Below are 12,480 nucleotides of genomic sequence, written 5' to 3'. Positions count from 1 at the left end.
AATGAAGCCAGTTTGACATCAATGATGTAGTGTTTGCCTCATATGAAGTCCAGTGAAGCCAGTTTGACATCAATGATGTAGTGTTTGCCTCATATGAAGTCCAATGAAGCCAGTTTGACATCCCTGATGTAGTGTTTGCCTCATATGAAGTCCAATGAAGCCAGTTTGACATCAATGATGTAGTGTTTGCCTCATATGAAGTCCAATGAAGCCAGTTTGACATCAATGATGTAGTGTTTGCCTCACATGAAGTCCCATGAAAGCTCATCTGGGAGTTCACCCTGCAGGCCTGCACACACCCAGGCTGCTGCAGAGATGCAAGGAAGGGACACATTCCTTATATGGAAGTGGGCGGGGGGTTGACCGAGGGGGCGGGGCTTGTGACTCACCAGCGACTTCCTCAGTAGTAAAGACTAAAAAAAAAAAAAAAAGTAGCCGGCAAGCTGCACAACTTTGTAGACCACAGTCTCACTCTCACACTCTCACACTCTCACTCTCACACTCTCACAGTCCCTCAGTCCCAGGAAGGTTTAGTTTGTGCTTCAGGCTGGCTACGCTGCCGACTCACCGGAGCAGCCTTCATTCCCTCAGCCGCCCCACAGCGCTCGACTCCCGGCTGACTGACACCCAGGCTGCCCGCTGCCACTCCTGGTAGGAAACATTACATTTTATTGATGTATTTTTTTATTTTTAAACAGTCCTGTTGTTAAATGCACACATGGACGTACTTTGCTTTATGAACTCCATTCAAACTTGACATTGACTTAGAAACAACAACAGTGTCCGCACACTGCTCCTTATTACGTCATAATAAGTGCAATCATTTTTTTTTTTTACTGTATTTGTCACTTTTATCATCGTTTGGGCATGATTGCACACTTAAGGGTATTTTTTTCAGTTGATATTTTGATCAGAACACAAAAATGACATGTTTTAACGCCATAAAAAACATTCGTTTTCACGTAATAAAACAACAAAGTGGGATTATGTGGAAAAAAACCAAAACTAACATATTGAACTACACAAAAATTCCCCAAAATACATTTTATATCCAAAACACTTATTTTCTTATTGTAAATAAACATAAAAAGTGTATTTTTATTTTTATTTAATGTATGGCTATATGCCAGTGTTAGCGTGATGCTAAAAACATTAGCCTACCACAGTGCTTCTCCATTATTTTCTGTTACGCCCCCCCAAGAAATTTTTTTTTTGCCCCCCCACACTCCGCTGCTTTGTCTGTACAATTGTTATAAGTACACCTCTGCATAACATTTAGGCATGATTGCTCACTTAAGGGTATTTTGTCAGTTGATATTATATTTGATCAGAACACAAAAATGACATGTTTTAACGCCATAAAAACATACATTTTCACATAATAAAACAACAAACTGGGATTATGTGGAAAAAAACCAAAACTAAAATATTGAATTACACAAAATTTCCCCAAAAATACATTTTGTATCCAAAACAGTTATTTTCTTATTGTAAATAAAACATTTTTTAATTTAATGTATGGCTATATGCAAGTGTTAGCGTGATGCTAAAAACATTAGCCTACCACAGTGCTTCTCCATTATTTTCTGCTGCGCCCCCCCCCCAAGTAAAAATATTTTGCCCCCCCACGCTCCGCTGCTTTGTCTGTACAATTGTTATAAGTACACCTCTGCATAACATTTAGGCATGATTGCTCACTTATTAAGAGCATTTTTTTCAGTTGACATTATATTTTGATCAGAACACAAAAATGACATGTTTTAACGCCACAAAAAAACATACATTTTCACATAATAAAACAACAACTGGGATTATGTGGAAAAAACTAAACTAAGGTACTGAATTACACTAAAACTCCCCAAAAATTAATTTGATATCCAACACAGTTATTTTCTTATTGTAAATAAACATAAAACGTATTTAATGTATGCCAGTGTTAGCGTGATCCTAAAAACATTAGCCTACCACAGTGCTTTTCCATTATTTTCTGCTGCCCCCCCCAAGTAAAAACATTTTGCCCCCCCACGCTCCGCTGCTTTGTCTGTACAATTGTTATAAGTACACCTCTGCATAACATGTAGGCATGATTGCACACTTAAGGGTATTTTTTCAGTGATATTTTGATTAGAACACAAAAATGACATGTTTTAACGCCATAAAAACATACATTTTCACATAATAAAACAACAAACTGGGATTATGTGGAAAAAAACCAAAACTAAAATATTGAATTACACAAAATTTCCCCAAAAATACATTTTGTATCCAAAACAGTTATTTTCCTATTGTAAATAAACATTTTTTTAATTTAATGTATGGCTATATGCAAGTGTTAGCGTGATGCTAAAAACATTAGCCTACCACAGTGCTTGTCCATTATTTTCTGCTATGCCCCCCAATAATTTTTTTTCACCCCCCCCCCCCCCACCCACGCTCCGCTGCTTTGTCTGTACAATTGTTATAAGTACACCTCTGCATAACATTTAGGCATGATTGCTCACTTATTAAGAGCATTTTTTTCAGTTGACATTATATTTTGATCAGAACACAAAAATGACATGTTTTAACGCCACAAAAAAACATACATTTTCACATAATAAAACAACAACTGGGATTATGTGGAAAAAACTAAACTAAGGTACTGAATTACACTAAAACTCCCCAAAAATTAATTTGATATCCAACACAGTTATTTTCTTATTGTAAATAAACATAAAACGTATTTAATGTATGCCAGTGTTAGCGTGATCCTAAAAACATTAGCCTACCACAGTGCTTTTCCATTATTTTCTGCTGCCCCCCCCAAGTAAAAACATTTTGCCCCCCCACGCTCCGCTGCTTTGTCTGTACAATTGTTATAAGTACACCTCTGCATAACATGTAGGCATGATTGCACACTTAAGGGTATTTTTTCAGTGATATTTTGATTAGAACACAAAAATGACATGTTTTAACGCCATAAAAACATACATTTTCACATAATAAAACAACAAACTGGGATTATGTGGAAAAAAACCAAAACTAAAATATTGAATTACACAAAATTTCCCCAAAAATACATTTTGTATCCAAAACAGTTATTTTCCTATTGTAAATAAACATTTTTTTAATTTAATGTATGGCTATATGCAAGTGTTAGCGTGATGCTAAAAACATTAGCCTACCACAGTGCTTGTCCATTATTTTCTGCTATGCCCCCCAATAATTTTTTTTCACCCCCCCCCCCCCCACCCACGCTCCGCTGCTTTGTCTGTACAATTGTTATAAGTACACCTCTGCATAACATTTAGGCATGATTGCTCACTTATTAAGAGCATTTTTTTCAGTTGACATTATATTTGATCAGAACACAAAAATGACATGTTTTAACGCCACAAAAACATACATTTTCACATAATAAAACAACAACTGGGATTATGTGGAAAAAACTAAACTAAGGTACTGAATTACACTAAAAGTCCCCAAAAATAAATTTTATATCCAACACAGTTATTTTCTTATTGTAAATAAACATAAAACGTATTTAATGTATGCCAGTGTTAGCGTGATGCTAAAAACATTAGCCTACCACAGTGCTTCTCCATTATTTTCTGCTATGCCCCCCAATAAAAAAAATTTCACCCCCCCCCCCACGCTTCGCTGCGCTGTCTATAAAATTGTTATAAGTACACCTCTGCATAACATTTAGGCATGATTGCTCACTTATTAAGAGCACTTTTTTCAGTTGACATTATATTTTGATCAGAACACAAAAATGACATGTTTTAATGTCATAAAAACATACATTTTCACATAACAAAACAACAAACTGGGATTATGTGAAAAAACCCAAAAATAAGATATTGAATTACACAAAAATTCCCCAAAAATACATTTTGTATCCAAAACAGTTATTTTCTTATTGTAAATTTAAAAAAAAAAAATTTCATGTATATGCCAGTGTTAGTGTGATGCTAAAAACATTAGCATACCACAGTGCTTCTCCATTATTTTCTGCAACGCCCCCCCTGTGCTGTCTATAAAATTGTTATAAGTACACCTCTGCGTAACATTTAGGCATGATTGCTCACTTATTAAGAGCATTTTTTCAGTTGACATTATATTTGATCAGAATCACATAATAAAACAACAAAGTGGGAATATGTGGAAAAAACATCCATCCGTCCATCCATTTTCTACCGCTAATCCCCTTCGGGGTCGCGGGGGGTGCTGGAGCTTATCTCAGCTGCATTCGGGCGGAAGGCGGGGTACACCCTGGACAAGTCGCCACCCTCATCGCAGGGCTGGGAAAAAACAAAACTAAGATATTGAATTACACAAAAAGTCCCCAAAAATACATTTTATATCCAAAACAGTTATTTTCTTATTGTAAATTTTTTATTGTTTTGTATTGTAAATAAACATTTTTAAATTTAATGTATGGCTATATGCAGTGTTAGCGTGATGCTAAAAACATTAGCCTACCACAGTGCTTCTCCATTATTTTCTGTTACGCCCCCCCAAGAAAAAAATATTTTGCCCCCCCACGCTCCGCTGCGCTGTCTATAAGATTGTTATAAGTACACCTCTGCATAACATTTAGGCATGATTGCACACTTATTAAGAGCATTTTTTTCAGTTGACATTATATTTTGCTCAAAACACAAAAATGACATGTTTTAACGCCACAAAAAAAACATACATTTTCACATAATAAAAAAACAAAGTGGGATTATGTGGGAAAAATACTAAACTAAACTATTGAATGACATTAAAATTCCCCCAAAATACGTTTTATATCCAAAACAGTTATTTTGTTATTGTAAATAAACATAAAACATATTTAATGTATGGCTATATGCCAATGCTTCTCAATTATTTGCTGCTACGCCCCCCCAAGAAACCCCCCCCCCCCCCCCCCCCGTTATACTGCTCTGTCTATACAATTGACAATTGTTATAAGTACACCTCTGCATAACATTTAGGCATGATTACACACTTATTAAGAGTATTTTTCAGTTGACATTATATTTTGATCAGAACACAAAAATGACATGTTTTAACGCCGTAAAAACATACATTTTCACATAATAAAACAGCAAACTGGGATTATGTGAAAAAAACAAAAGTAATATATTGAATTACACCAAAACTGCTCCACAAAAATACATTGTATATCCAAAACAGTTATTTTGTTATTGTAAATAAACATAACTAATATTTAAAGTATGGCTATATGTCAGTGTTAGCGTGATGCTAACAACATTAGCCTACCACAGCGCTTCTCCATTATTTTCTGCTACGCCCCACCAATATATAAAATTGTTATAAGTACACCTCTGCGTCATATGGTATTCTTAACATTAAAGACAAACAAAGAAATACATATAGATCAATTTACAACAAAAATAGCTTTATTAACATTGTTTTTAATCTGTAACAGAAAATATTTAAAGTGCATCAATTTGCCTGGAATTAAAAAAAAAAATTAAATTATAAAAAAAAAAAAAAAGTAAAAATAAATAAATACAATAAATATAAAATAAAATAGAATTAAAATTAAAAACTACATAATAAATAATGCATTCAAATTGATCTGCAACATTAACTCAGGAGCACAATATATGTAAGACTTTAACCTACAAAACAAAAATAAATAATGGTTTAAGGGACAAGCGGTAGAAAAATGGATGAACGGATGGATTAATGGCTACAATGAATACATTTTGTAGTGCACAGTTTTTTGAAGGGGGGTTTAAGTATGATACTGCATGATAGGGTACCTTCAAAGTAAGACATTTGTAATATTAGTACCAAAATAATATATTTGTGTGATAGTATATATCTGTATCATGAATCAATTTAAGTGGACCCCGACTTAAACAAGTTGAAAAACTTATTCGGGTGTTACCATTTAGTGGTCAATTGTACGGAATATGTACTTCACTGTGCAACCTACTAATAAAAGTCTCAATCAATCAATCAATCAGCTGATACCTGTGATAGCTTAGCACAAGTAACTCAAAGCCGTTGCTTTATTAATGCTTAGGTTTACTAGCATCATCCTTACAAAAATCCATTGAAACGTTTCAAATCCAATGCTAGCTGCTCCTGTAAGGCTTAGAACGGCACCTTCAAAGTAAGACATTTGTAATATTAGTACAAAAGTAATATATTTGTGTGCGGCTAGCTACCGGTGATAGCTTAGTGCTAGCAACATTAGCTTACAAGCACGAGTAATTCCAAGCTGTTGATACTTAGATTTACTAGCATCATTCTTACAAAAATTCATTGAAATGTTTCAAATCCACTGCCAGCTGCTAGTTTAGTACTTTAACTTTAGCTTACTGGTGGATGTTTTGATTGAAGAAACAGAAGCAAAGCTACGACATTAGCATGGTGCTAACAACATGAGCCTACCAACAGTTGTTTGATAGCTACTACAGGTAGCGTAAATCATGGATTACTCAAAATTCATGCAGCAACATTCCTTATTTAACATGTTTATGGAGAGTAGTTTAAATTGTCGTGAACTTGGTCATGTTGTCAACATATTTTAGGGCCTTTGAGTCGCTGTGCTACTTTTTAACTGCTTGGACGGAAACGGTTTGTCCTGTTGGGATCCCTCAGCAAAAAGCTGCTAGTGTAATGCTTAGAACAGTACCTTGAAAGTAAGACATTTGTATTATTAGTGCAAAAGTAATATATTTGTGTGCGGCTAGCTACCGGTGATAGCTTAGTGCTAGCAACATTAGCTTACAAGCACGAGTAATTCAAAGCGTTGATACTTAGATTTACTAGTATCATTCTTACAAAAATCAATCAATCAATCAATCAATCAATGTTTATTTATATAGCCCTAAATCACAAGTGTCTCAAAGGGCTTCATTGAAATGTTTCAAATCCACTGCCAGCTGCTAGTTTAGTACTTTAACTTTAGCTTACCAGTGGATGTTTTGATTGAAGAAACAGAAGCAAAGCTACGACATTAGCATGGTGCTAACAACATGAGCCTACCAACAGTTGTTTGATAGCTACTACAGGTAGCGTAAACCATGGATTACTCAAAATTCAGGTCAGCAACATTCCTTATTTAATGTGTTTATGGAGAGTAGTTCAGATTGTCGTGAACTTGGTCATGTTGTCAACATATTTTAGGGCCTTTGAGTCGCTGTGCTACTTTTTAACCGCTTGGACGGAAACTGTTTGTCCTTTTGGGATCCCTTTAGCAAAAAGCTGCTAGTGTAATGCTTAAAACAGTACCTTGAAAATAAGACATTTGTATTATTAGTACAAAAGTAATATATTTGTGTGCGGCTAGCTACCGGTGATAGCTTAGTGCTAGCAACATTAGCTTACAAGCACAAGTAATTCAAAGCTGCTGATACTTAGATTTACTAGCATCATTCTTACAAAAATCCATTGAAATGTTTCAAATCCACTGCCAGCTGCTAGTTTAGTACTTTAACTTTAGCTTACTGGTGGATGTTTTGATTGAAGAAACAGAAGCAAAGCTACGACATTAGCATGGTGCTAACAACATGAGCCTACCAACAGTTGTTTGATAGCTACTACAGGTAGCATAAACCATGGATTACTCAAAATTCAGGTCAGCAACATTCCTTATTTAATGTGTTTATGGGCAGTAGTTTAAATTGTTGTGAACTTGGTCATGTTGTCAACATCTTTTAGGGCCTTTGAGTCGCTGCGTTGCTTTTTAACTGCTTGGCGGCTCTTTGGACGGAAAGTGTTTGCAGAAAGCTGCCAAGAGGCTGTCACCTTGTCCCCCGTTTTAGCATCTTGGAAAGTGTCCTGGGTGAAGCCTACGGACTTCATAATGTGTTTGTTTGCCTTCCTCCTCCTCGTCCTCTCGTTACTGCTTTCTCAGAGATCCCTCTCTGTATTTGCCAAGGGTCAGCCTCCGCGTGGTAGCTGGAGGCCAGCCATCAGCTGCAGAACGTGGTGTGGCTGGCATCAAGGTTTTTAAAAAGAAAAAAGCGTCCCAGACAGAATAGGCGGTCAAGTGCTCGCAAGTGGACATTCTTGTCCTGCAGAGACAAGCCTCAAGTCAAAAATGTAATCCCTTCAATGGCTGAAATGTCATGAATGGACGAAAACATTACATAAGACTTCTGTTTTAGTTGAAGGAACAACAAAGAGCCAGTCAAAGATCCTCCAAATGACAGGAATGTTCTGCTGTTTTCAAACACCTACTTCAAAAGTGCTAGTCAAAGATATTCTCCGTATCCGGAAGGCTTTGCTGTTTTTTAGGAATGTACTGGAAAATATCTAGTACAGGAGTCGGCAACTTACACCAAAAATACGGAAAAAAATCTCTCTGGAGCCGCAAAATATTAAAAGTCTTATATAAGTGTTATAATGAAGGCAACACATGATGTAAGTGTCTATATTAGCTATATTAGCCTACTATCAAAATGACATTAAAAGTCTTATATAAGTGTTATAATGAAGACAACACATGATGTAAGTGTCTATATTAGCTATATTAGCCTACTATCAAAATGACATTAAAAGTCTTATATAAGTGTTATAATGAAGGCAACACATGGCGTAAGTGTCTATATTAGCTATTATTATTTTTTATGTTTGTAGTTTTTTGTATCTTTTTCATCTCATAGCAATTTTGTTATGTTAGAGCCTTATTTCAAAATGGAACACATTTCTTTTTGTCCTCAATATTCTACAAAAAATACCTCATAATGACAATGTGAACACAATTTTATCAAATATTTTTTCAAATTTATAAAAAAAAAAAAAATCACATGTGCATAAGTATTCACAGCCTTTGCTCAATACTTAGTTGATGCACCTTTGGCAGCAATGAGGTGTTTTTGAAATATGTCATGCCACAAGCTAAGTTGGCACACCTATATTTGCACAGCTTCACCCATTCTTCTTGGCACATTCCTCTGTGTAACACCTCTCAAGCTCCATCATTCCTCTGTGTAACACCTCTCAAGCTCCATCATTCCTCTGTGTAACACCTCTCAAGCTCCATCATTCCTCTGTGTAACACCTCTCAAGCTCCATCATTCCTCTGTGTAACACCTCTCAAGCTCCATCATTCCTCTGTGTAACACCTCTCAAGCTCCATCATTCCTCTGTGTAACACCTCTCAAGCTCCATCATTCCTCTGTGTAACACCTCTCAAGCTCCATCATTCCTCTGTGTAACACCTCTCAAGCTCCATCATTCCTCTGTGTAACACCTCTCAAGCTCCATCATTCCTCTGTGTAACACCTCTCAAGCTCCATCATTCCTCTGTGTAACACCTCTCAAGCTCCATCATTCCTCTGTATAACACCTCTCAAGCTCCATCATTCCTCTGTGTAACACCTCTCAAGCTCCATCATTCCTCTGTGTAGCACCTCTCAAGCTCCATCATTCCTCTGTGTAGGACCTCTCAAGCTCCATCATTCCTCTGTGTAGCACCTCTCAAGCTCCATCATTCCTCTGTGTAACACCTCTCAAGCTCCATCATTCCTCTGTGTAACACCTCTCAAGCTCCATCATTCCTCTGTGTAACACCTCTCAAGCTCCATCATTCCTCTGTGTAGCACCTCTCAAGCTCCATCATTCCTCTGTGTAACACCTCTCAAGCTCCATCATTCCTCTGTGTAACACCTCTCAAGCTCCATCATTCCTCTGTGTAGCACCTCTCAAGCTCCATCATTCCTCTGTGTAACACCTCTCAAGCTCCATCATTCCTCTGTGTAACACCTCTCAAGCTCCATCATTCCTCTGTGTAGCACCTCTCAAGCTCCATCATTCCTCTGTGTAACACCTCTCAAGCTCCATCATTCCTCTGTGTAACACCTCTCAAGCTCCATCATTCCTCTGTGTAGCACCTCTCAAGCTCCATCATTCCTCTGTGTAACACCTCTCAAGCTCCATCATTCCTCTGTGTAACACCTCTCAAGCTCCATCATTCCTCTGTGTAGCACCTCTCAAGCTCCATCATTCCTCTGTGTAGCACCTCTCAAGCTCCATCATTCCTCTGTGTAACACCTCTCAAGCTCCATCATTCCTCTGTGTAGCACCTCTCAAGCTCCATCATTCCTCTGTGTAGCACCTCTCAAGCTCCATCATTCCTCTGTGTAGCACCTCTCAAGCTCCATCATTCCTCTGTGTAGCACCTCTCAAGCTCCATCATTCCTCTGTGTAGCACCTCTCAAGCTCCATCATTCCTCTGTGTAGCACCTCTCAAGCTCCATCATTCCTCTGTGTAACACCTCTCAAGCTCCATCATTCCTCTGTGTAGCACCTCTCAAGCTCCATCATTCCTCTGTGTAGCACCTCTCAAGCTCCATCATTCCTCTGTGTAACACCTCTCAAGCTCCATCATTCCTCTGTGTAACACCTCTCAAGCTCCATCATTCCTCTGTGTAACACCTCTCAAGCTCCATCATTCCTCTGTGTAGCACCTCTCAAGCTCCATCATTCCTCTGTGTAACACCTCTCAAGCTCCATCATTCCTCTGTGTAACACCTCTCAAGCTCCATCATTCCTCTGTGTAGCACCTCTCAAGCTCCATCATTCCTCTGTGTAGCACCTCTCAAGCTCCATCATTCCTCTGTGTAACACCTCTCAAGCTCCATCATTCCTCTGTGTAACACCTCTCAAGCTCCATCATTCCTCTGTGTAACACCCTCAAGCTCCATCATTCCTCTGTGTAACACCTCTCAAGCTCCATCATTCCTCTGTGTAACACCTCTCAAGCTCCATCATTCCTCTGTGTAGCACCTCTCAAGCTCCATCATTCCTCTGTGTAACACCTCTCAAGCTCCATCATTCCTCTGTGTAACACCTCTCAAGCTCCATCATTCCTCTGTGTAGCACCTCTCAAGCTCCATCATTCCTCTGTGTAGCACCTCTCAAGCTCCATCATTCCTCTGTGTAACACCTCTCAAGCTCCATCATTCCTCTGTGTAACACCTCTCAAGCTCCATCATTCCTCTGTGTAACACCCTCAAGCTCCATCATTCCTCTGTGTAACACCTCTCAAGCTCCATCATTCCTCTGTGTAACACCTCTCAAGCTCCATCATTCCTCTGTGTAACACCTCTCAAGCTCCATCATTCCTCTGTGTAGCACCTCTCAAGCTCCATCATTCCTCTGTGTAACACCTCTCAAGCTCCATCATTCCTCTGTGTAGCACCTCTCAAGCTCCATCATTCCTCTGTGTAGCACCTCTCAAGCTCCATCATTCCTCTGTGTAACACCTCTCAAGCTCCATCATTCCTCTGTGTAACACCTCTCAAGCTCCATCATTCCTCTGTGTAGCACCTCTCAAGCTCCATCATTCCTCTGTGTAGCACCTCTCAAGCTCCATCATTCCTCTGTGTAACACCTCTCAAGCTCCATCATTCCTCTGTGTAACACCTCTCAAGCTCCATCATTCCTCTGTGTAACACCTCTCAAGCTCCATCATTCCTCTGTGTAGCACCTCTCAAGCTCCATCATTCCTCTGTGTAACACCTCTCAAGCTCCATCATTCCTCTGTGTAACACCTCTCAAGCTCCATCATTCCTCTGTGTAACACCTCTCAAGCTCCATCATTCCTCTGTGTAACACCTCTCAAGCTCCATCATTCCTCTGTGTAACACCTCTCAAGCTCCATCATTCCTCTGTGTAACACCTCTCAAGCTCCATCATTCCTCTGTGTAGCACCTCTCAAGCTCCATCATTCCTCTGTGTAACACCTCTCAAGCTCCATCATTCCTCTGTGTAACACCTCTCAAGCTCCATCATTCCTCTGTGTAGCACCTCTCAAGCTCCATCATCCCTCTGTGTAACACCTCTCAAGCTCCATCATTCCTCTGTGTAACACCTCTCAAGCTCCATCATTCCTCTGTGTAGCACCTCTCAAGCTCCATCATTCCTCTGTGTAACACCTCTCAAGCTCCATCATTCGTCTGTGTAACACCTCTCAAGCTCCATCATTCCTCTGTGTAACACCTCTCAAGCTCCGTCCAAAGTGCGGCCCGGGGGTCATTTGTGACCCGCAGCTAATTGTTTACCGGCCCGCCACACATTCTGCAAAAATTGCAAAATTGATAATATTGCAAAAATTAAAAAAAACATTTAAAAAAAGTGGAATGAGGTGAAATCTAACAATAAAAAGTTGCAATGTTGACACAAAGCTGCCATGCAGGCTGTTTTTTTCTATTATCTTTGTTTATTTTTCTTTTTTTTGCCATTGCTAAAAAAAAAGACTAAAAATCTATGTTATAATGAATTATTACTTAAAAAATATCACTTTAAAATGTTTTATGTGGAAAAAATAATGCATGTATTGTGTGGTTGCCATAAAAAAACATTTGACAAAAGAGCATAATACGAACAAAATAACAGTTCAAACGTAAAATGGACAGATATATCTGAAGTTGATCTCGTAATTTGACCCACTCGACACCGAGGATGTCGTTGTGGCTTGTACAGCCCTTTGAGACACTAGTGATTTAGGGCTATATAAATAAA

The 12,480-nt window shown here is 38.4% G+C and overlaps 1 protein-coding gene across 1 annotated transcript in view; it reads left to right on the top strand.

Annotated features, from left to right (window-relative positions):
• The first annotated feature begins 457 nt into the window (after window positions 1-457).
• The window catches only part of fhl3a (four and a half LIM domains 3a), a 106,881-nt gene continuing 94,858 nt past the window's right edge, over window positions 458-12,480 (top strand). Inside the window, exon 1 of the mRNA XM_062062405.1 lies at window positions 458-651. The gene's annotated coding sequence lies outside the window, so the exon portion shown is untranslated. The remainder of the gene's footprint in view (window positions 652-12,480) is intronic.

Source organism: Entelurus aequoreus, linkage group LG11 (genome assembly GCF_033978785.1).
Source record: "Entelurus aequoreus isolate RoL-2023_Sb linkage group LG11, RoL_Eaeq_v1.1, whole genome shotgun sequence".
Classification (NCBI taxonomy): domain Eukaryota; kingdom Metazoa; phylum Chordata; class Actinopteri; order Syngnathiformes; family Syngnathidae; genus Entelurus; species Entelurus aequoreus.
The sequence above is the reverse complement of the archived record's forward strand: the minus strand, read 5'-3'. Positions and strand labels throughout refer to the sequence as shown.